The sequence below is a fragment of the Trachypithecus francoisi genome, unplaced genomic scaffold, assembly GCF_009764315.1.
Source record: "Trachypithecus francoisi isolate TF-2019V2 unplaced genomic scaffold, Tfra_2.0 Lachesis_group4, whole genome shotgun sequence".
In the NCBI taxonomy this organism is placed as follows: domain Eukaryota; kingdom Metazoa; phylum Chordata; class Mammalia; order Primates; family Cercopithecidae; genus Trachypithecus; species Trachypithecus francoisi.
The window spans coordinates 98,168,704-98,194,575 of record NW_022681469.1 but is presented as its reverse complement, the minus strand read 5'-3'; the positions used below and the strand labels follow the sequence as shown (position 1 = coordinate 98,194,575).

Below are 25,872 nucleotides of genomic sequence, written 5' to 3'. Positions count from 1 at the left end.
GGAAGACAATCTAACATATTAAAATGGCAGTACTGCCCAAAGTGATCTATGGATTCAAGCACGATCACTATCAGAATCCCAGATGACTTCTTTGTACAAACTGACCAGCTGATTTTAAAACTCACAGGAATTGCAAGAGGCTTCAAATAGCCAAAACAATCCTGAAAAAGAAGAATAAAGTAGGAGGACTCCCACTTCCCAATTTCAAAACTTACTACAAAGCAACGGCACTCAAGGCATTGTGATACTGGCATAAGTATAAACAAACAGATCAAAGGAACAGAATTGAGAGTCCAGAAATAAACCTATAGGTAGTCAACTGATTTCCCCAATAAGGGCACCAAAACCACTCAATGGGGAAAGAATCATCCTTTCAACAAATGGTGCTGGGACAAGTAGATAGCCACAGGCAAAAAAATGAAGTTGAGCTCCTACCTTATACCACATACAAAAATTAACTGAAAATGGATCAAATACCATTTCGTAAGAGCAAAAAACTATAAAACTCATAGAAGAAAACACAGCAGTTAGTCTCCATGGCCTTGGATTTGGCAAAGGATTCTTTGATATGGCACCAAAAGCATGAGCAACAACAAAAAAATAGGTAAATTAGACTTCATAAAAATTTAAAACTTTTGTGCTTCAAATGCCACCATCAGAGACAACCCACAGAATGAGAAAACATTTGCATATCATATATCTAAGGGACTGTGTCTAAACTATATAAAGAACTCTTACGACTTAATAATAAAAACACGAATTACCCCACTCAATAACAAGCAAAGGATCCTGAACAATTTCTCCAAGGATATACAAATGGTGAAGAAGCAAATGAAAAGATGCCTGATATAATTAGTCACCAGAGAAATTCAAATCTAAACCATGGTAAGATACCACTCTACTCCTACTAGTCTGGTTAGAATTAAAAAGTCAAATAATAAAAAATGCTGGCAAGAAGGTAAAGAAATCAGAACCTTCATACACTACTGGGGGAAATAAAAAATCATGCAGGCCCTTAGGAAAAGTCTGGCAGTTTCTCAAACAATTAAACATATAGTCACCTTATGACTTGGCAATTCTACTCCGAGGTATATATCCAAGAGAAATAAAAACTTGTACATGACTATTCATAGCATCTTAATTAATAACAGTGAAAAAGTAGTAACAGTCCAAATGCTTATCAACAGGCAAACAAAATGTGGTATATCTACTCAGTGGAGTTGCTAGTCAACAATATAAAGGAATGAAGTTCTGATACATGTTACAACTTGGATAAACCCTGAAAACATTACAATAAGTGAAAGAAGCCAGTCACAATAGTCCACATATCATATGACTCCATTCACATGAAAGTCCAGAACAGAAACTTTTACAGAGATGGAACATAGACTACTGGTTGCTTGCAGTTGGGGCTAGGACTGGGACTGGAGGAAGAACTTAGTGGGTAGGGGAGAGACAGCCAAAGGGTACAGAGTTGTTGCTTTTTTTTTTTTTTTTTTTTTTGAGGCGGAGTCTCGCTCTGTCGCCCAGACTGGAGTGCAGTGGCGCAATCTCTGCTCACTGCAAGCTCCGCCTCCCGGGTTCACGCCATTCTCCTGCCTCAGCCTCCCGAGTAGCTGGGACTACAGGCGCCCGCCACCTCGCCTGGCTAGTTTTTTGTATTTTTAGTAGAGATGGGGTTTCACCATGTTAGCCAGGATGGTCTCGATCTCCTGACCTCGTGATCCGCCCGTCTCAGCCTCCCAAAGTGCTGGGATTACAGGCTTGAGCCACCGCGCCCGGCCGAGTTGTTGCTTTTTGAAGTCATGAAAATACTCTAAAAGTGACTGTGGTGATAGGTGCACGTATCGGTGAATATACCGAAAACCACTGAGTTATATGCATTTTATTTATATTTTATTTATTTTTTTGAGACACGGTCTAGCTTTGTCACCCAAGCTGCAGTGCAGTGTCACGAACACAGCTCACAGCAGCCTCAACCTCCCAGGCCCAAGTGATCCTCCTACCACAGTCCCTCATGTTGGGGGGACTACAGGCATGGGCCACCATGCCTAGCTAATTTTTGTATTTTTTGTAGAGGCAGGGTTTCACCATGTTGCCCACACTGGTCTGGAACTCCTGGGCTCAAGTGATGCATCTGCCTTGGCCTGGTGAAGTGCTGAGATTACAGGAGTGAGCCACTGAGCCCGGCCTGTATGCACATTTTAAAAGGGTAAATGTACTGTATGTGGATCATATATCAATAAAGCTGTTTTGTAAACATGCTACCTGAAACCCAAAGCCTAACCCATTTCTTTATGTTAATAAATCTTTTTCTTTCAGTTCTCTTTTTTTATTGGAGACAGGTCTCATTCTGCCACACACAGGCTTCAGTGCAGTGGTGTGATCACAGCTCACTGCAGCCTCAACCTCCCAGGCTCAAGCAATCCTCCCACCTCAGCCTTCCAAGTAGCTGGGACTACCAGTGCATGCTACTACGACCAGATAATTTTTAAGTTTTTTTGTAGAGACGAGGTTTTGCTCTGTTGTCCAGGCTGGTCTTGAATTTCAGGGCTCAAGTGATCCTCCTGCCTTGACCTACCAAAGTACTGGGATTATAGATGTGAGCCGCCACGCTCAGCTTAGTTCTGTTTTTTAGAGAAAGGTCTTGCTATGTTGCCCAGCCTGGTCTGGAACTCCAGGGCTCAAGCGATTCTCCTGCCTCAGCCTCCCAAGTAGCTGAGACTACAGGTGCATGCCACTATGCCTGGCCTAACCCATTTCATTCACAACCCTCATGTCCAAAACACCCTCCTACTATGAGCCACAATGTCTGCCCAAACTGAAGGGCCTCCAACAATATCCATCCTCTGGGGTTCTCTCATCTCTACCTGGATCTGACTCCATCCTTCCTCCACCCTCTCCTCTTTTTTTTTGGGGGGGGGGGTTGTGGGGGAGTGCTCTGTCACCCAGGCTGGAGGGCAGTGGCTCAATCTCGGCTCACTGCCAGCTCCGCCTCCCGGGTTCACGCCATTCTCTCCTGCCTCAGCCTCCCAAGTAGCTGGGACTACAGGCGCCCGTCACCACGCCCGGCTAATTTTTTATATTTTCAGTAGAGATGGGTTTTCACTGTGTTAGCCACAATGGTCTCTATATTAGCTATGATGGTCTCTATATCCTGACCTCATGATCCGCCCGCCTTGGCCTCCCAAAGTGCTGGGATTACAGACGTGAGCCACTGTGCCTGGCCCGGCTCACCCTCTCCTCCTCTAACCCTTCCTTCCACTATGTCTCGGGAACTCAAGTCAGGGCTGCAAATGCCCCAATTCAAACCCATTTCAGCAACTTCATCTTAACTGCACCCCGGCTTCTCCACCTGCCCCTCCCTGATAACTCTCCCAAGAACCAGCTGCTCAGTCCTCATGTGCTCCCCTCTATCCCAGGACCAGGAGAAAACCAAATTGTCCTGGTCACTGTTATCTCCAGACAATAACCTACCAAGAAGTACCTAGAACCTAGAAATGAAACCAACCTCCTCCTCTTATTTCCTGGCAAGACCTGCTTCTCTCCAGCTTCCTGCTCCTCCTGCCTGTGGCTTTGCTGACCCCTCCACACTGACTTCCCCACTTTTTCCTGACCTCCTACGAGGAGGGCCTTGATTATGAGTAAAGCCCTAACATTCTGGGCTCTTTCCTTAGCCTACCTCTTTCATTCCTGTTACCTAACCCTCTGTCTATCAACCCCCATGTGGCCACAGCCCTGGCCATGAAATGTAAAGCTAGAAGTTCCCTCTGACCACCAGGGCCTGCCCTTCCTGATCTCACTTCCTCATTCTCACCCAATCGGCTATTCCACTTGAATGAAACCACTAGAGCCCTCACCCACCCATCCCATCTCCCTCTGGACCTCCCGTCCTTCCACTGTGTCACATTCCCTCCCTCTGCACCCTCAGCTCCCTGTCCCAATGCCAGACCAGCAACTTGTATCTCAGGGCCCTGAACCTGGATCAACCTAACATTTGTCTCCCCCATTTTCTCTCCTGTGCCACCCACCACTGAAGAAAAATCCCACCACTTCTGTGACTGGCTCCATGACCAGGTTACTGTTTGCATCCTCCTCCCTTTGTAATGCTGCGTTTATTGCCTGATGCCTTGTTCCTCAAGCAGGCAACAAACACCACATTACAAAGGGAGGAGGATGCAAACTAAGCAAACTAACACTTGTTGAGTGGGAATCCAGGGTTCAGGAGATAAGATCCCAGCAGACTCATCTCAGCAGCTTCAGACCTTTACTCCGCCCTCCAGCCTCTCACCTCTGCCTACCCCCTACTCTCTATTCCCTCAGTCAGCTGACAACCGTACCTTCCACTTCATCAAAACAGTAAGACCAGCAGGTGTAGTTCTTTATCGTGGTCCTCTGCCTCCTCGTAATCCACCCATATATTCACCCACTTTCCCTTAGTCTCAAAGCACCAAACTCCCCCATCTTCAGGATCTTTTCCCCTACCTCTTCCAAGGCCTTGGTCCATCAATTATCCCAGCCCTTACTCCAACCTCTTCCTTTTCACTAGGCCCTTCTTCCTTTCCCAACAAACAAGCTCAGGCTCCTCTGATGTCAGTGCTGACGACAGCCCTGGCGAATTCACTCAACCAGTATTTGTTGAGTACCAGTCTTCACTTACATAATAGTGAGAGAACACAAAGTAAACATGTAAGCAAATAAAGGAACTAGATAATGAACAAGCTTAATGAGAAAAACAAAACTGGGTGATGTTTTTGAGAGTGACTACCAGGACTTGGTGAGGACTACTTCATATGTGGGTGGTCAGGGAAGGTTTCTCAGAGGAGGTGACTTTTGAGCTGAAACCTGACAGAAGAAAGAAAACCAGGGACAAAACAGTCTGGGGAAGAAACACTGCAGGAAGAGTGGGCAGTGTGTGCCAAAGCCAAGGCCAAAAGAGCCTGGCACATCTGGAGAACAGAAGGAAGCTAGTGTGCTGGAGTGTGAGGGATGAGGGAGAGGATCTCAGAGAAAGAGAGGCCTGTGGACCACAGTGAGGAATCTGGAAGCCACTGGGGCACTTTCAGCAGGTGCGTGGCCTAACCTGACTTATGTTTTAACAGGATCCCTCTGGCTGCTGGGTGTGGAATGGACTTTAGGGGGGCCAAAGTAGAAACAGGGAGACCTGTTTGGAGATGACTAATGGTGCAGGCCAGAGGTGATGGAGGTCCAGACAGCGAAGCAGCAGTGGATGTGTGTACAAGGGGAAGGAGGTATTGGTGTGTTTCCTCACTTATGCTTATCCAGTGGAGGGAAGAAAAATGAGGATGGGCAGCTACAAGGAGAGAGGAACCATAGCATGTATTCAAGAAGAATTCTTTGTGAGACGTGTTGCAGGAGAAGGAGACAGACATTCCATGCAGCCTGGGGCCTGCAACGAGGCCCATGATGGGACAGAAGGCATTCTCCTCACTTCTGTACTGCCTACCCAAGGGCTGGCTTTGATGTGCACAGACAGTGGCATATTCTTGGTGGGGCACATGGGCAGTTTCAGTGGTGAGGCGTCACATGTGGCTTCCCAGCAGAAGCCACAGCCTCCCTGTCTCCTTCCACTTTAATCAGGGCACTTCCCCAGTGGGCCACTGGCAGCCCTCTTCCTTCCACTCTACACTTATTCTCTGGTTTGGCTACTTCCATTCCCATATCATGTGTAAAGGTGTCCAGAATCAGAACTGCCTTTGAGGGTGGACCAGCCACCTCCTAGTGGTCTCTTCATGTGGACACTCTGCACATAACTCAAACTTACTGTGTCCAAACCAGGCTGGTGGACACAAGATACCTTCTCCCTGCCCTTCTACACCCTAGACAATTCTACTATCTTCTATGTTGCCCATTTTCATTAATGATGTCAGCATCCACATGGTAGCTCAAGTGGGAATCTTGGAAACTGTCACTGATTCCTTTCCAAACCCAGGTGGTCAGCCAGCCCTTATAGTCCTCTCTCTAAATACCTCCTAAGTCCATTCCTGTCTCTCAACCTCCAGTGTCACCGGCCTAGTTCAAGCTCTCATCAGTTTTACTCTTGACTCTAGCTGAGAAGGGTACATTCCGTTGGTAGGGCCCAACATACTTAGCAAGTGGCTCACCTAAATGATTTTTGAATAAACAAGAAAAAGAATGTGGCCGGGCGTGGTGGCTTACGTCTGTAATCCCAGCACTTTGAGAGGCCAAGGTGGGCGGATCACAAGGTCAGGAAATCAAGACCATCCTGGCTAACACGGTGAAACCCCGTCTCTACTAAAAATACAAAAAAATTAGCCGGGCATGGTGGCAGGCGCCTGCAGTCCTAGCTAATTGGGAGGCTGAGGCAGGAGAATGGTGTGAACTTGGGAGGCAGAGCTTGCAGTGAGCCGAGATCACGCCACTGCACTCCAGCCTGGGGGATACAGTGAGACTCCGTCTCAGGAAAAAAAAAAAAAAAAAAGAAAGCATAATTGAATAAAATGAAGAAATGAGTGATGAAATCAACGAATAAACCAAAAAACAAATTTTTATGTGCAGAGACAAAGAAAATTAAAACATATTCAGCCTAATGGAGGAGATGCAACCAAGCAGGTACAAGCATCAGGCAACAAACACGGTGTTACAAAGGGAGGCAGATGTAAATCAAGGAAACTAACATTTGCTGAGCATCTACCAGTTGTCAAGCACTAAACCAGGCACTTCATAAACAGCGTACTTCTTGCACTCCAGATGAAGACACTAACATTCAAAGAAGTAGAATAACTGTCCCACGTCATCTAACACAAAGTAGCAGGGTTCAGACTCAAACCTAGGTCAGTAGGCCACAAATCCTGTGTTGGCTAGTGGACATTTGCTTACTGGAAGGGTCGCACTTCAAAAGATAATTAACAGGAGCCAGGCGCAGTGGTTCACACCCGTAATCCCAGCACTTTGGGAGGTCAAGGCAGGTGGATCACCTGAGGTAAGGAGTTTGAGACTAGCCTAGCCAACATGGCAAAACCCCATCTCTACTAAAAATACAAAAATTAGCCAGGGATGGTGGTGCATACCTGTAATCCCAGCTACTCTGGAGGATGAGGCACAAGAACTGCTTGAATCCAGGAGGCGGAGGTTGCAGTGAGCTGAGATCACACCTCTGCACTACAGCCTGGCCGACAGAGTGCGACTCCGTCTCAAAAAAAAATAAATAAATAAATAATAAAAAAAAAAGATAACACACAGAAAGTGCTTATAAAGGATAACCGCTGTTCTAAGCACTTTACATATATCCTTATAAAAATAGTCAGTTCATCTGGGCACAGTAGCTCACGCCTGTAATCCCAGAACTTTGGGAGGCTGAGGCAGGAGGATCACTTAAACTGAGGAGTTCAAGGCCAGCCTGGGTAACATAGCGAGACCTCATCTCTTTCAAAAAATATACACAAATAAAATGAAATTTAAAAAACAAAAACAAAAATGATAGGTACTAATATTATCCCCATTTCACAGTTAAGCAAACAGAGAAATGGAAAAGTTAACAGGTAAATGTGTCAAAGGTCACATAGCTATTAAGTGACAGAATTTGGACTTGAACCCAGGCAGGCAGCCTTGCTTTGGTGTCCCAGTTGGCCATCACTAAACCTTTTCATTGCATGAATGAAGAAGGTAATATGGGAGGCATGGGTTCCAGGTGCAGAGTACAATATGACCCATATAGGGAGGCAAGAAGGTGCAAGCAATGTGTGGGATCAGGAGGTGATTCACTGGACTGGGATGGGCAGGGTAGAGGAAAATGAGGCTCCAGAGAAATGATGGACTCAGACATGAGAATTCCTGCACCTATTCCAGGACCACATGATTGACTTATTTGAGATTTAAAATGCCTCTATCTTTCACAAGGTAGTGAACAGTTACAAGGAAGTGTTCACTGTTTTCTTAGCCAAGGTATTTAGTTCTCTCCATTTTGAAGGTAGAAAAACTAAAAAAGCAAGGGAAGAACTAATTTGTTCAATGTCTTATCGTTAACTAAATGGCATAACCTGCCCCACAGTCCATAGAGACAAGTATCGGCACCCTAACCCCTTGGTATTTACTTTTAATACAGTTTTAGTTGTAAAAGACTATTCATAACATATTTTTAAAATCTCTAATTTTGGCCAGGCATGGTGGCTCATGCCTGTAATCCCATCACTTTGGGGGGCCAAGGCGGGTGGATCACCTGAGGTCAGGAGTTCAAGACCAGCCTGGCCAACATGGCAAAACCCTGTCTCTACTAAAAATATAAAAACTAGCCGGGTGTGGTGGTGCATACCTGTAGTGCCAACTACTTGGGAGGTTGAGGCATGAGAATCGCTGGAACCCAGGATGCAGAAGTTGCAGTGAGCTGAGATCGTACCATTGCACCCCAGCCTGGGCAATACAGCTAGACTCTATCTCAAAAAAAAAAAAAAAAAAATCTCTAATTTTGTTTCATATACTTCAAACGTGAGCCAATAAAACTATCACTTGTATGCCCCATTACCATGAAGCTACACACAAATCCATCAAATATAAATTTATATTTGATGGCTAGATGCTGTGGCTCACGCCTATAACCCCAGCACTTTGGGAGGCCAAGGCGGGCGGATCACTTGAAGTCAGGAGTTCAAGACCAGCCTGGCCAACATGGTGAAACCCCGTCTCTACCAAAAATACAAAAAAATCACCTGCGCATGGTGGTGTGCACCTGTAGTCCCAGCTACTCAGCAGGCTGAGGCAGGAGAATTGCTTGAACCTGGGAGGCGGAGATTGCGGTGAGCCAAGATCGTGCCACTGCACTCCTGCCTGGGTGACAGAGCGAGACTCCATCTCAAAAAAAACAAACAAAAAAAATTATATTTGGCAAACTTCAGGAGAAAAAAATTCAAAGCCAGATCCCACAAACTAACCTTTAACTGTAACACTGCTTTGGGAAAGGCAAAGGAGAACAGGCCTGTTAAGTGATCTAAGCAAACCCTTAGGTCATTTTGAACCTACTAGGATCCTCATCTTATTAATCACAGAAAAAGGTCATCTTGGAGTCTGTAAGTGCTATGCTAGGCCCTTCTTTCATGAGAATGGTAGAGGGCAGAGGGGGTGATCACAGCTTCAAAGCCTCCCAGCTGGATTATCCCCGTCCTCTGAGACCACCCATTCTCTGAGACTAATGTCTCCATGTATCCCTACCACTTCAAAAGGCAAGAGACATTTAAGTGCTTGGTGAAAGAGCCAAAGAAATGTTCTGTGACCTCTGAAAGCAAATATTCTAAAGCAAGATCATTCTTTTTACGTATTTTTAAATTTAAATTAATGTTTAAATAATATAATTCAGGAAGTTTGAAAAACAGAGAAGTAAAATATTGCCCATAACTAGGGTGACCATATGGCCCGGGTTGCTCGGGACAGTCTTGGTTTTCTCTTGTCATCACAGTATGTATAATTATTCATAGTACCTTCATTCCGCACTCAGTCATTTGAACTGTGCTCAGAAGTGCTATGACTGAGACCAGGCATGGTGGCTCACACCTGTAATCCCAGGATGTTGGGAGGCCGAGGCAGGAGGATCACTTGAGGCCAGGAGTTCAAGACCAGCCTGGGCAACATAGTGAGGCCTCATCTCTACAAAAACAATTTAAAAATTATCTAGGTGTGGTATGTGCACCTGTAGTCCCAGTTACTTGGGAGGCTGAGGTGGGAAGATCACGTGAGACAGAAGATTGAGGCTACAGTGAGCCATAATCACACCACTGCATTCCAGCCTGGGTGACAGTGCAAGACCCTGCCTCAGAAACAAACAACGTGTCATTATTTCCATAATAAATTATTCCTGGTCACCTTAACCGTAAACCACCACAATAAACAATCATTATCACAATTTTGTTTTACTTCCTTACAGTGTTTTTCTCACACACATATTTTTTATTGATATAATCATAAGTGTTTTCACAAGCCTACATTTTCTCTTCTTCAATCTCATTACAACAAAAATATCCATGTTTCTGGATAAGGGGTTATCTTATTCGACGGAGCGGATGTTACCTTACCTGTATTGTTGAGCATTCAGGTCTGCCATGGTGGGAAGGAGGGTAGTAAGGACTTGGGAAATTTTAGAGAAAGTGTATTTGTGAGGTACCTACAGTACCAGTATATAAACTTTAAGAGAAATTTCAACCTAAGTGAGGGTGTGACAAAAAAATGATTACTATTAGGAGGAAATTTTACAAATTCCTTTCATGAACAGAGCAGTCCTCTGTTACATTCTAGACCAACTGGATTCCCTCATTCAGCCCGTATTTATGAAGCTCATTCGCTTCACGCACCATGGTAGGTGCTATCTGGAGATACATGTCCTGTTGGCACTACGTCCAAATGTATCCTAAATCTCATCGCCAACTTTATTGCTGAAACCCTACTCCTGGTGACCACCATCCATAGCCAGACTGCCAAGACAGTCTGCTAATGACTCTGCAGTCTTGTCTCACACAATCCATTCACCATGCACTTAGAGTGATCTTCTCAATGTAAAATTCAGATCAAAACCCCTTCCTACATAAAGCCCTCCAATGGCTTCCCACTGCAAAAGAAATAAACAGTAAATCCCCTGCCATGACTAACAAGGCCCTGCTTCCCCCACCACTCCTGCCGCCTCCTGGGCACCTCCATCCACTCTCCTCCTCTCCTCTATGTTCTGCTGCCACAGCTTCTCTCTGTCCCTCACACACGCCAAGCGCATCTCATGACAGGGCCTTCGCATCTACTATGCCCTCTTCTTGGAATACTTTTTCCCTAGACTTTTTTCTGGCTGTGTCCTCAGCTCATGTTTCCAAAGTCACCTTTGCTGCAATACCATAACTCGTTTTTCCCCTAATTCACTCTCTTTCCAATTACACTACTTTATTTATTTTTATTTTGTTTTGAGACAGGATCTCACTCTATCACCCAGACTGGAGTACAGTGGCGTGATCCTGGCTCACTGCAACCTCCACCTCCCAGGCTCAAGTGATCCTCCCACCTCAGCCTCCCAAGTAGCTGGGACTATAGGCTCACACCACCACACCTGGCTAATTTTTGTTATTTTTTGTAGAGACAAGATCTCACTATGTTGCCCAGGCTAGTCCTGAACTCCTGGGCCCAAGTGATCCTTCTGCCTTGAACTCCCAAAGTGCTGAGATTACAGTCATGAGCCACCACCTCTGGCAGTCTGAAACTTACGACATGGGTTCCTAAATGGTACTTAGGTCTATAACCAATTGTTTAATAACAAATTGGGAAAAAGAAAGACGATGCACTGGACTTTTTATGTAGCTAGAATCTCTCAATTTAAAGGACTCCCCTTTATCCTGAGATTATGTCTTTCTTATTTTGGGAAGGTGACAAAATATTCCTTCTTTTATAAAATGGCAGAGAGTAGATCTGACAGGTTTGGGGAGGTGTCAATGCCTTTTATATAAAGAGCAAAAAGCTAGCAATCCTGTGCAAGACTCCCAACATTCTTTTTTACATTTTAGTAATCCAAGAATTCCACAAATCTGGGTACTACTCAGCATTCCCCAAAAACCCTCTCAAGTATGAACCCTGGAAGGGTTTTCCCAGGCCCTTAGTTGTACCAACTCCAACCTGGTAGGACGGGCTGCCTGGGGTATCAAGAAAGATCCCAAGGGCTTGTCTGGCTCACTGGATCATGTTCAAAAGAACATGATCAATTAGTGATGTCTGCCATGGTGGGAAGGAAGGTAGTAAGGACTTGGGGGATAAAGGCATGGGAGAGTGGCACGAGCAATGCAGCTGACAAAGGTAAGCTGTGGCCTAATATGTATCATAGCCCAATGTTAAAACCATTTGGGAGCCAGGCACAGTGGCATGTGCCTATAGTTCCAGCTACTCAGGAGGCTGAGATTCAGGAGGATATCTTGAGGCCAGGAGTTTGAGGCCAGCCTGGGCAACACAGCAAGACCCCAACCCAACTCTTAAGGAAAAAAAAAAAAACTGGTAAAATGAAAAAATTTAATGATTTGCTCAGTCCCTGATGGAGAAGATAATGAAGTAAGGAGGGTGTCCAGCAGTCAGCAGGGGTTCATTCACTCCCTCCTGGTACGTGATTCATTTCCTGCCTGAAGAAAACTTTGGGCAGCTGTCAGTGCTCAAGTCATTACATCCAGGGTCTGCAGTGCACCTAACCTGGAAAGGAACACGTGGCCAAGGCAGGCAGGCCAGGAAGGAGCTCAGTGGGAAGGGCTCAACACTGACCAAATTAAACAAAGCCAGCAGGAGCCTTCTTCAAAGAAAGCTAATCTTGTGATCCTGTCAGTAAATCAAAGTCCAAAGACGAACAAAATATCCAGAAGGAAAACGAATGAACTTGGGGAGTGGGAAGGAAAACCAAGACTGGCTTTATTCCAGGAGCAGACTTAACATATTAGAGTTCTCTGTGAGTACATCTGGAATGAAGCACGATTCAAGAGAAAAAGCTTTTACCTTTATACATTTCAAAAGGATGAAATAGGCAGAAATTGTCATCCCCATCAAATAACTCTGCCTACACATGGGGCTGTGAGCTCCATGCCTTGTGGAAACAGAAAATGGCCACAAGAATAAATGACTCCATCTGAAACAGGCCAGTGTTCACACTTTCACCCTGATCCGAACGCAGGGCTAATGACAAGTCCAGAGTTCACATAACCTTTGGTTCAGCATCCCTACCTCCAGGCAGGTATCCTTCAGAAAGATCAGCACCCAGAGGCAAAGCCACATGTGTCAGCTGCTCACTGAGCCATGTTTATAACTGGAAGAGGTGAGATAACCCAAATGTCCATTAGTAAGGAAACGATTAAATAAAGTAGGATGTAGTCATGGAATACCTTGTAGTTCAAAGGAAAGAGGTGAATCTGTAAATGCTGAGATAGAGAGATGTCCATGATGCACAAACAGGAAACAGCAAATGGCTGAACAACATGCAGCATGATTCCATTAAGTGTGTATATATGTGTATACACGCTTGTATGCATAGATGATTCCAGGCTGGGCGCGGTGGCTCACGCCTATAATCCCAACACCTTGGGAGGCCGAGGCAGGCGGATCACAAGGTCAGGAGTTCAAGATCAGCCTGGCCAATATGGTGAAACCCCCGTCTCTAGTGAAAACACAAAAATTAGCTAGGCATGGTGGCAGGCGCCTGTAGTCCCAGCTACTCGGGAGACTGAGGCAGGAGAATCACTTGGACCTGGGAAGCAGAGGTTGCAGTGAGCCAAGATCGTACCATTGCATCCAGCCTGGGCAACAGAGTGAGACTTCATCTCAAAAAATAAAATAAAATAAATTTAAAAAAAGAAGAAGACTCCAGAAAATATATGCCAAGGTAAACAGAAGTGGGATGGGGGAGGGGGACTTTCATTTTTTTCACTTTGTACATTCCAGGATTAACAACTTTTTTGTATATATTATTTTTGTGATTTAAAAATATAGGCCGAGAGCAGTGGCTCACACCTGTAATCTCAACACTTTGGGAGGGCGAGGCGGGCAGATCACTTGAGGTCAAGAGTTCAGGACCAGCCTGGCCAACAAGGTGAAACCCTGTCTCTACTAGAAATACGAAAACTAGTCGGTTGTGCTGGCCGGCACCTGTAATCCCAGCTACTCGAGAGGCTAAGGCAGGAGAATCACTTGAACCCGGGAGGTAGAGGTTGCAGTGAGCCAAGACTGTGTCATTGCACTCCAGCCTGGGCAACAGAGCAAGACTCTGTCTCAAAATTAATTAATTAATTAAAAATATAAACAAATATATAAATACAAGTAACATATACATATAGATATATAAAATAAAGAAGAGCCCCACACTCCTTTCTTCCTCTTTTGCTCAATTAGGAAAAACCAATACTAGAGAAGGAAACGCCCTGGAGAAGTGAATACTTGGCTCCTTCTCTCTGAGGCTTTTGTCATTTCCCCCCGCCTTAGCTAGCGCATCAGGTTGTCTTTCTGTTTAGTTATCATCAGTCAAAATCAACACTTAATTTTTGAAGCAGGGTTTGCATTAGAAGAAAAACAAAATAAGAACTGCAGAGCAAATCCAAATTTTTTTTTTCTTTTTTCCTAGGTTTAGCTCAGCTGAAGATAAATCCAGATGGTCTAGAAGCAAGCTAAGCCCAGCCCAATATGTTTGTGGTGATATCAGATGCTGACAGACAAAAGCTTTACTGGCCTTCGGTCTCACTGATACGTCTTTCCAACTCCACCCATCTCTGAACATATCATTTATTTATAATGTATCCTCCCCTTGCTTCCAAATGGATTTGAAGCAGCTCCCAGATAGATTTAAGGCAACAAACAGTAGTTGACCTGAAAATGGCAAAGCTGTTAACACAGAAGCTGAGGAAGACAAATGGCACGAATGAGGAAGAAGTAAAAATGCTATTTTAAACATAAACTCCTAATATTCCATAAGCATATTTAATTTTCAGTTGTTATATACCAGAGTTCCTCAAGGAGGAGACAATAGCCTAGAAAGACACTACTAAAATATCTACATCTACTGATTCAGTGAATAAATCTAATCTAAATTCAACAAGCTTCCCAATGCTTTTCAGACATGACATCGTTTATAAGCCACTCTTACGACCACAGAAGTATAATAAATCTCTTGACATAAACTACCCTTCCTCCACTGACACAGGGGTTTGATCATCTTCAATAACTAGCTTGAAAGGCAGTATCAAAGTGTTTAGAGTTCACGTTTGGAGTCATTCATATCTGGGATCAAATCCCCAAATGTGCCACTCATGGCTGTGTGACCTTGAACAAGTTACTTAACCTTTCTGAGAGAGCTTCAATTTTCTCGTAGAGATAAAGGGATCTTACATGGAGAAAAAGTGCCTCTTTCATAGGGCTACTAGAAGGATTAAATCAGATAATGTACTTAAACCACTTAGCAAGTATACAAGAAAAATTAAGTATGGATTGGGCACAGTGGCTCATGCCTGTAATCCCAGCACTTTGGGAGGACAAAGCGAACAGATCACTTGAGCTCTGAAGTTCAAAACCAGCCTGGGCAACATGGCAAAACCCCGTATCTACAAAAAACACAAAAATTAGCCAAGTATTTTTTTGGCAGGCATCTGTAGTCCCAGCTACCTGGGAGGCTGAGATGGGAAGACTGCTTGAGCCCAGGAGGCAGAGATTGCAGCGCGCCATGATCTCACCATTGCACTCCAACCTGGGCAACAGAGTGAAACCCTCTCTCAAATAATAATAATAATAATAATAACAACAACAATAATAAATAAGGATGACCACTGGCTGAATTGTGGTACTTTTTTCTTCAAAATATAAGAACAACAGAAGGTGCAAAAAAACAGTATTATTCCAATAAAAAAGCTGGACTGGATATCTGCATATACACGTACATCTTCACAGACCAGAGAGACAAAAGCAAGACTCGCCTTTCTCAAAGGATGCACAAGGATCCCTGCACACTTAGCTATAAGAAATAACCACATACACCTGCAAACACTGTGGCAAAAAAAAATCACTGGGCAAGTAGTCTATGGCTATTGGCACAGGAAATATGCATTAGCCTGGCTATTCAAGATTGACCACCATCAGAAATGTAGAAGATGTGATCTAACACTTGCGTCTTAAAATTCTAGTATATTCCGGACATACTCCAATTGTTTTCAAGTAAGCTCTACTCTGAATGTGTCTTCAAATCAACAGTCGCATAAAGGCCTTTCCCATATCCTAGACACTGAGGACATTTGGCCTATTAGAAGATCACGATGAAAGCCGGGCGTGGTGGCTCACGCCTGTAATCCCAGCACTTTGAGAGGCCGAGGCAGGCAGATCACAAGGTCAGGAGTTTGAGACCAGCCTGGCCAACATGGTGAAACCCTGTCTCTACTAAAAATACAAAAATTAGCTGGGCATGGTGGTGTGCACCTTTAATCTCAAAGCTATGCAGGAGGCTGAGGCAGGAGAATCGCTTGAACCCAGGAGACAGAGCTTCCAGTGAGCCGAGATCGTGCCACTGCACTCCAGCTGGGGCAACAGAGCAAGACTCTGTCTAAAAAAAAAGAAGATCACTATTAAATATTCATTCAGGCTTCCATTTTCCAAGTTAATTATTCCCAGGTATTTAGTGACCCTTGCTATAGAGTAAGAGACTTAAATAAGTGTCTCTTCTAAGTTCCCAGTAAAATGAACAGAAAATACAAACGGTCATAAAAACTGAAACTACTGATGACTACGTGTCGGCCTTGTGCTAAGTATGTTGTATGTTCTTAATTCTCACAATCACCCATTTTACAGATGAAGATAGTAAGGCTTAGAGAGGTAAAGTAACCTGTTCAAGGTCATCACCGCAAAGTGACCAACGTGCTCAAGGGCAATGCTAGATTTCAAATCCATCTGTCACTAGTTAACACTACTCACTTTTCAGATCTTAGTTACAATCTCACTACCCAGGGCACTTGCCCTCACTCCCTCCAACAAGGTCAGCTCTCCCTAGGTAGCTTCCCTTGTACCATCATCTTCCTCTGTAACTCTGATCATAACAATGAAAGATTATTCTGAGAATAAAAATATCACTGCTCTTATTCAGGTAAATACCGAATTAATGCCTGTACACCAAACCGTAAATTACAAATGGCATGGCTCCTCACTATTCTTGTTTATTTAGCATCTCTGGCCTCAATCTTAGTAGTATCAGGCACAAAATGGGTTTTCCATACACATTCGCACAGACGGCATGAATAAATGGAGAAAAGAAGTGCCCAGAAATACTCAGCAGCTTAGGGCACTGCACTGATGAAGCACGGGCTGCCCAGTGTTCATCCACCCTGGGCTCAAATCCGGCTAAGTGACCCTGGTCCACCTGCTTACCCTCTGTGCACCTCGGTATCCTCATCTATAAAACAGTTATCAACAACAGAACCTAATTCTATATAATTATTACAAGGTACAAAGAAGTTAATATGTATAAAACACCTGGCCTAAAGCCTGGCTCATAACAAGCACATAGTAATTGCTGCCATTAATTATTATTATTAGGCTTAAAACCAAAAAAAAGGACTACGGTTTGTCATCTGTTTTCCCCACTGGCACAAGCCCAGTGAAGATGACTGTTGAAATGCCACAAGAGTTAAGGAACAGGTGCTTTCTTTCCCTCTGGTCACTTAATGCAAGGCAAACCCATTACGGTTAAAGGATAATGTAATCACACCAATGATTCATTGTTCCCATCCATAACCCTGGGTTTCTGGAAAATCCTGGGTTGCTTTCAGGTCTGAAATCATGTGATTCTAAGCCAACTTACTAATTAAGCTAGACCAAGAATCCAAAACTGTCATCTGCTGCATTGAAATGAGATCCCCCCTTTTTTTTTTACTCTAGGTATAATTTCTTTTTTTTTTTTTTTTTTTTTTGAGACAGAGTCTCGCTCTGCCGCCCAGGCTGTAGTGCAGTGGCGCGATCTCAGCTCACCGCAAGCTCCACCTCCCGGGTTCACGTCATTCTCCTGCCTCAGCCTCCCAAGTAGCTGGGACTACAGGTGCCTGCCACCACACCCGGCTAATTTTTGTGTTTTGTTTAGTAGAGACGGGGTGTTAGCCAGGATGGTCTCAATCTCCTGACCTCGTGACCCGCCTGCCTCAGCCTCCCAAAGTGCTGGGATTACAGGCGTGAGCCACCGCGCCCGGCCAACTCCACGTATAATTTTAAGCAAATAAGTTGCAAAAGACACCTTCTAAATATAAATTTGATAAAAATATAAAAATCTCAAATTTGTCAGCTTCAATTTTATTTACATAAAAGAAAGCACCCCCTTTGAAACTGCTTTTCTAATAGAAAATATAAATTCATTTGATTTTGTATTATATTAACTATTTTGCAGTTTTAAAACATTATCAAGTATTTTGTAATTTTTTTTTTTTTTTTTGAGATGGAGCCTCGCTCTGTCGCCCAGGCTGGAAGTGCAGTGGCACAACCTCAGCTCACTGCAACTTCCGCCTCCCAGGTTCACATCATTCTCCTGCCTCAGCCTCTTGAGTAGCTGGGATTACAGGCGTGAGCCACCACACTCGGCCATATTTTGTGATTTTTTAAAAAGCTGTAACACTTTTGGGACAAATGGGGATACATTAATGTGACCCTGTTTATTAGATAATGTACTGTATAAAGTTAAATTTCCAGGGTATGATAATGGCATTATAGTTATCTAGAAAAATGCCTTTGTTCCTAGGTTCAACTTTAAACAAATATTCCTATGATCACATCTATAGGGTTTTCTGTGCACCCAAACATACAAATTCATTATTTACTCCTGACCAACCCAATTAATACATTTTGTTTAAAATTGCTTTTCTAATTCATTTTGCTGGACTATTTTCACTACAGATGGCTTCTATTTTTATTCTTTTTCCTGCTATTGTAATCTGCTTTCTAGTCCCTTCCTTGGTTATCTTTTTTTTTTTTTTTTTTGAGACAGACTCTCACTTGGTCACTCAGGCTGAAGTGCAGTGGCGCGATCTCAATTCACTGCAACCTCCGCCTTCCGGGTTCAAGTGATTCTCATGCCTCAATTTCCCGAGTAGCTGGGACTACAGGCATGTGCCACTACACACGGCTAATTTCTGTATTTTCAGTAGAGACAGGGTTTTACCTATTGGCCAGGCTGGTCTCAAACTCTGACTTCAAGTGATCCGCCCGCCTCAGCCTCCCAAAGTACTGGGATTACAGGCATGAGCCACCACGCCCAACCTGTTCTTTTTTCTTAAAATACTTTAGGCAGAATCCCATGCAGTTCACAGGCTATGTTCTTGACACTCACCTATGAAACTGAAAGCCACTAGAAAAAAAGGGAACTGCATATACTACGGAAATAGTTGCTAAATCTCAGCAAATTCACAATTCAATGTAACAACTAAATGCCCAAGGGTTTCAGAGCAATGTATTTCAAACAAGCCACACAGGACCCATATTATACTTAGTCATAATATAAAAATATTGCCAGCCTGGCTAACATGGTGAAACCTCGTCTACTAAAAATACAAAAAATTAAGCCAAGCATGGTGGCACATGCTTGACCCAGCTACTCAGGAGGCTGAGGCAGGAGAATTATTTGAACGAAAGCAGAGGTTGCAGTGAGCTGAGATAACACCACTACACTCCAGCCTGGGTAACAGAGTAAGACTTCATCTCAAAAAAAAGAAAAATTGAACAGTAGACTCATTATGTCCTTTACAAGAATGAACTACCCTTTGAAAATACATTGACAGACAAGCCATTTCAGTCTAACAAAATTAAAAAGGAGTAACTTTTTAAAAAAGAAAATGGTATTTGTTACCTGTCAAAAAGTCAGGTTCTTGGGCCAGGCGTGGTGGCTCACACCTGTAATCCCAGCACTTTGAAAGGAGACCGAGGTGGGAGGATTACCTGAGGTCAGGAGTTCGAGACCAGCCTGGCCAACACGGGGAAATCCCATCTCTACTAAAAATACAAAAATTAGGTGGTGTGGTGGCATGTGCCTGTAGCCTCCCCAGCTACTCGGGAGGCTGAGACAGGAGAATTGTTTGAACCCAGGAGGCAGAGGTTGCAGTGAGCCGAGATCGTGCCTCCACTGCACTCCAGCCTGGCAACACAGTGAGACTCTGTCTCAGAAAAAAAAGAAAGAAAGAAAGAAAGAAAAGAAAAGAAATTCAGGTTCTTCAGCACTCAGGATTTCATTACCTGTCTGATGACGGCTCACTTTCACTTTTTTTTTATTATTATTATTATGCCACAAGCGAACAATGATCCTTGAGAGAGAATGTGAGGACAAACAGGAGGTGGGGTTTTGTTACATGAATGTCCAGGAAAAGGACAGACTTTAGCCACACTTGTTTGGCAGGGCCCCCAATTCATCTAATGCCTAAATTATTTAACCCTTTGTTAACAGGCAGCCTTTAAAGGCATATAATTCCTCTGAATATTCTTTGCATAGAGTCCCAAACATAGTAGGTCCTCCCATGCTGGCAAAACAATCACAAAAAGCTCAGTTAAGCAAACTCAGCCAAGAAAGGTGCATCAGGTGAAGTGAAGCAGTAGCCTTGGGAAGAAAGACTTCAGTTTACAGGTTCTAACGAGATCAGGAGTCCACTAGATAAATGAAGCAGCTCTAAAGATCTGCTGTACCACATTGTACCTATGGCTAACAATACTGTATTATACACTGGAAAGTTTGTTAAGAGGGTAGGTCTCCTGGTGAGTATTCTAATCACAATGAAATGTTCTTTTTTTAAAAGGGGGGGGGGACAGGTATCTGCTAAATGGTTTTTAGTTAGCCTCGTTCTCTTTTTGTGGCTGTGTACTATTCCACGATGTGAATGCAATACACTTCATTTCAACAGCACCCACAGGTAAGACATTCTCATGCTACTATGAACAAGTACGCAGTGAATACCTACCTGCATGAGTACAGCTAAGGATAAATTTCTTTAAGTGGAATTGTTGGATCAAGCAAGATCATCTGAATCATTAAGATATTGGCAAAGCAACATATTTACAAGTGAGTGGGTTGTTTTCCTGTATCTTCCCTAACATGATCCGTCTGCAAAATGTTTTATCTTTGTCAATCCTAGATAGGCGAAAAATGGTTAATTTCAATGTGATTTAATTAGTATTTTTTTCAATTATGCATAAGAGCAAGCATTTTCCATGTGTTTGGTACCACTATTTTTTTTTTTTTTTTTTTTGAGACGGAGTCTCACTCTGTCACCCAGGCTGGAGTGCAGTGGCACGATCTTGGCTCACTGCAACCTCCGCTTCCCGGGTTCAAGCGATTCTCCTGCCTCAGCCTCTTAAGTAGCTGGGATTACAAGCAAGCGCTACCATGCCTGGCTAATTTTTGTATTTTTAGGAGAGACGGGATTTCACCATGTTGGCCAGGCTGGTCTCGAACACCTGACCTTGTGATCCACCAGCCTCAGTCTCCCAAAGTGCTGGGATTACAGGCTTGAGCCACAGTGCCTGGTGCCACTATTTTCTTTTATACAAATTGTTTATGTCTTTCCATTATTTTCTTACAGAGTTCCTGTTCTTTTCCTTATTGGTTCATAGGAGTTATTTTTGTATTAGGAAAGTTAATCCCTAATATATAACATAAAGTTCAAATACATTTTTCTGGTCTGTAATCTGTTTGTTTTGCTTATGGTGGTTGCTTATGGTGGTTTTATTAGATAATGACTTTTACGAAGGTTTTCCTTATGGCTTCTAGGCTTTGCACCATCCTTACAAAAACCACTCCTACTCCAAAGTTATAAAAATACTATCCTTTAGATTTTTCTAGAGACCAGTTGTTGGGGGAAGTCAAGGACCCTGAACGGAGGGACGGGCTGAAGCCGCGGCAGAAGAACATAAATTATGAAGATTTTGTGGACATTTATTAGTTCCCCAAATTAATACTTTTATAATTTCTTATGCCTGTCTTTACTGCAATCTCTGAACATAAACTGTGAAGATTTCATGGACACTTATCACTTCCCCAATCAATACCCTTGTGTTTTCCTATGCCTGTCTTTACTTTAATCTCTTAATCTTGTCATCTTCTTCTTAAGCTGAGGAGGATGAATGTCGCCTCAGGAGCCTGTGTTAACTGCACAAATTGTTTGAAGAGCATGTGTGTTTGAACAATATGAAATCTGGGCATCTTGAAAAAAGAATAGGATAACAGCGATGTTCAGGGAACAAGGGAGGTAACTTTGAGCTGGCCGCCAGTGAGCCGGACGGAACAAAGCCATATTTCTCCTTTTTCAAAAGCCAATAGGAGAAACATCGCTGAATTCTTTTTCTCAGCAAGGAACATCCCTGAGAAAGAGAATGCGCCCCTGAGGGCAGGCCTATGAACGGCTGGTCCCCTGTAGTGCTCCCAGGCTTATTAGGATGAGGGAAATTCCCGCCTAATCAATTTTGGTCAGACAGGTTGTCTGCTCTCAAACCCCGTTTCCGGGTAAGATGTTATCAATGACAATACGAGCGGAAACTTCATTAGCAATTTTAATTTCGCCCTGTCCTGTGGTCCTGTGATCTTGCCTTGCCTCCACTTGCTTTGTGATATTTTATTACCTTGTGAAGTACGTGATCTCTGTGACCCACACCTTATTCGTGCACTCCCTCCCCTTTTGAAAATCGCTAATAAAAACTTGCTGGTTTTACTGCTCAGAGAACATCACGGATCCTGCCATGTGATGTCTCCCCTGGACACCCAGCTTTAAATTTATCTCTCTTGTACTCTTTCCATTTATTTCTCAAACCAGTCGAGACACCTAGGAAATAGAAAAGAACCCATGTTAACCATCAGGAATAGGTTCTCCCAATACCAGTCATCTGTGAAAGGTGAAAAGTTCTGTTCCACAGTCATGAATTACATCCTGGCTGTAATGTGCTATGGGTCATAATGTACAGAAACTAAATTTAATTTTTTTGAAGTAACTTTTGTCTTCTGATATTGTGTAATTTATGGCCGTAATGTGCTATGGGCCATAATGTACAGAAACTAAATTTAATTTTTTTGAAGTAACTTTTGTCTTCTGATATTGTGTAATTTAAAAAGCACGGTTCCATGACAGCTGATGAGGCAGGCAGTGCAAGACTGATTTGTCCCATTTACCAGAGAAGTTAAATCACTGCCCAAAGCCACAGAGCCTGGTGCAGACACAAATGCAATGCCAGCTGTTCTCTTATCCCCTCGACACTGCCTCTCTCAGCAAAAGGGCAATATACATGTGCGTGAAAATCTTAAAGGATGTCTCCAAAGTCTTGTTCATACAATTTCAAAAGAAAATAACTTTTCTATTCAAAAACAGTATTTATTTAAGTGGGCCACACAGTAATCCAATTAAACAGTGACTCAGCCTCAGAGGTCTGAGCCAATGTTCTCAACAATTGACAGAATTCCATGTTCCTATAGTGTGCCTCTATAACCCTTCAAAATTTAATTGAAAAGTAAGAGATGTAAATGTTCCCAGATGCCCAAGGATTCTGAGTGGGTTTTGAAGAGCTGTGTTTCTCAATTTGAAGAGATGGAAAGCAAGGTATGTCCAAATCACCATGGCCTCTTTTCAACCCCACACACCCTGACAATCCCCTCCTCCCAGTGCAACAACCCCACACTAGAAGAGTATCTTACGCCTTCTCAATTATATCAATGATAGAAAAAAATTTTAAGTCACTGGCCAGGTGCAGTGGCTCACACCTCTAATCCCAGCACTTTTGGAGGCCGAGGTAGGAGAATCGCTTGAGCCCAGGGGTTCCAGACCAGCCTGGGCAATACAGTGAAACCCCGTCTCCACTAAAAATATAAAGATTAGCCGGGTGTAGTGGCGCATGCCTGTAGTCCCAACTACTTGGGAGGCTGAGGCATGAGAATCCTTGAACCCGAGAGGCGGAGGTTGTACTGAGCCAAGATCGTGCCATTACATTCCAGTCTGGGCGACAGAATGAGACCCTGTCTCAAAAATAAAAATAAAAATAATTTAATTTAAAAATGTTAAACCACTGTTCCAGATTAACGGGGTATGCACTTACACAATCCCTATAAGCCTCGCCTCTTCGGTTCCCTGGTCACCCCCTCAGCCAAGCTCTTCTGCACACTCCAGGTATCTTTTCACAGTGACCAGACTATTAACAGTTCCTCGGCTTGGCGGGGAGCGGTGGCTCACGCCTGTAATCCCCGCACTTTGGGAGGCCAAGGTGTGCAGAACAGGAGGTCCAGAGATCGAGACCATCCTGGCTAACACAGTCAAACCCCGTCTCTACTAAAAATACAAAAAACAATTAGCCAGGCATGGTGGCTGCCACCTGTAGTCCCAGCTACTCGGGAGGCTGGGGCAGCAGAATGGCGTGAACCTGGGAGGCGGAGCTTGCAGAGCCGAGATCGCTTTGAGACAGCGCGAGACTCCGTCTCAAAAAAAAAAAAAAAAAAAAAAAAAGGCCGGGCGCGGTGGCTCAAGCCTGTAATCCCAGCACTTTGGGAGGCCGAGACGGGCGGATCACGAGGTCAGGAGATCGAGACCATCCTGGCTAACACGGTGAAACCCCGTCTCTACTAAAAACACAAAAAACTAGCCGGGCGAGGTGGCGGGCGCCTGTAGCCCCAGCTACTCTGGAGGCTGAGGCAGGAGAATGGCGTAAAACCCGGGAGGCGGAGCTTGCAGTGAGCTGAGATCCAGCCACTGCACTCCAGCCCGGGCGAAAGAGCAAGACTCCGTCTCAAAAAAAAAAAAAAAAAAAAAAAGTTCCTCAGCTTCCTCTCTCAGGCCCCTCCTGCTGCTGTTCTCTCCACATTCTCCCCTTTCCACCTCCCCACCCCCAACTCACCAAGATGGCTCCTTCCCAGCTTCAGATCTTGGTTTAAAGACCACCTCCCCAGAGAGGGTTCCCTGACCACCCACTAACGCAGACTCCCCCAGGAACTCTATCCTTTCATTTTCTCCTCGGACTTTGTCGCAGTCCATATTAATTTATTATTTATCTATTAATCTATTTTCTTGAGGATTATATGTCCTCTGTAAAGTCCCTTGAGGGCAGGGACCTTGTCCAAATTATTTATGCTTTATAACTTTAGCACTTAGCACAGTGCCTGGCATACTGTCAGTGCCCAGAAAACATGCAGTAAATTAAATGTGACTGAACGAGTTCCAGCTGACTTTCTCCACTTCTGCATCTCCATCAAGTTTCTAAGCAGCCCAACCACCTGGAAAGGGAAGATGGGTACAAGAACGACAGCCCCCGCCTCTCCCGCCAGCCCACTTGTGAGCCCACTCATGGTTAATCATTCATCTTGTGAGGAAAGAAGGCGTTTAGCCAGCAACAACGCAGAGTGAAATGGTCTCTGTTTTCTGTCTTTCCTCCTGAACTAACTCCACTGGACTGCGGAGGATGAGACTGGGGAATAATGTTAAAATTATGCCATTAAAAATGCAAAATAGCAGTAAGACCAAAAAAAAATTGTTTACTATGTCCCAGATACCATGCAAAGCTTGCAACATGAATTACCTCATCTAATCCTGGTAAGGGCCCCAGAAGCCAGGTATCATCATTACTCCAATTTTGCAAATAAGGAAAAGGCACCTAAGGCTGTGCAGCTGATCAAGTGAACAAGCCAGGATCTGGGTCCAGGCAGCCAGACTCAGAGGAGCCCTCACCCTCACCACAAGGTACCCCTACATCCAACAGGGCATCCAAACATCCCCCTTAGAAATAAATGACTTAGAAGTAGTAACTCAGTTGATGAACTGAGTTATTAACGGCTCAAATGCTTTAGGGATGAGGGTTGGGGGTAGATTTCTTCCCATACATGAACCTGGGAGAAGCCAACAGCAGGATACCTGAAAAGACATAATACTTATCTTCCAAAAAGAGGTAATACTGAGAAAAGTGCAGTGCATTCACTCGGCAGACCTGGTTAGGGTCACTAGCTATGAAGGGCCACCTAAGGCTAAGCAGAGCACAGTGGCAAGTCAGTCCAATATATAATCACTGAGAGCCGACTGGGTGAAAGTTCCAGGTTTGGTCCTGGTGAGGGATATTTTTTTGTTTTTGGATGATTAAGTAACACTCCTTGAGTTCTAATACCTAAAGATGTCAAGACTCAGATATGAAACAGGCCACTTCTAACGCAATGCTCACTGTGATGTGCCAGAAGAAACTGCACTGGTAGCAGGGCTAACGGGAAGAATGCAGGGGGAGGCTTCATGGAGAAGGCAGGGCTTGACTAGGTCTTGATGCTCACATTAGGACAAGCAGAGAAAACAGAACCAGCCTGCGGTGATTAAGAGGCAGTAATGAGTTTGGGAGAAGTGAGGGGCCCAGTCTCCCATGGAGGGCTATGCTGGCAGAATTATCACAAGG

The 25,872-nt window shown here is 44.0% G+C and overlaps 1 protein-coding gene across 7 annotated transcripts in view; it reads right to left on the bottom strand.

Annotated features, from left to right (window-relative positions):
- The window catches only part of SNX10 (sorting nexin 10), an 86,159-nt gene that overhangs the window by 41,192 nt on the left and 19,095 nt on the right, over window positions 1-25,872 (bottom strand). The window contains exon 1 of one of the 7 annotated variants that reach the window (XM_033192488.1): window positions 3,238-3,247. The exons of the other annotated variants lie outside the window; for them this stretch is intronic. The gene's annotated coding sequence lies outside the window, so the exon portion shown is untranslated. Of the gene's footprint in view, window positions 1-3,237; window positions 3,248-25,872 lie in introns of those variants that run through there. 7 annotated transcript variants of the gene reach the window in all.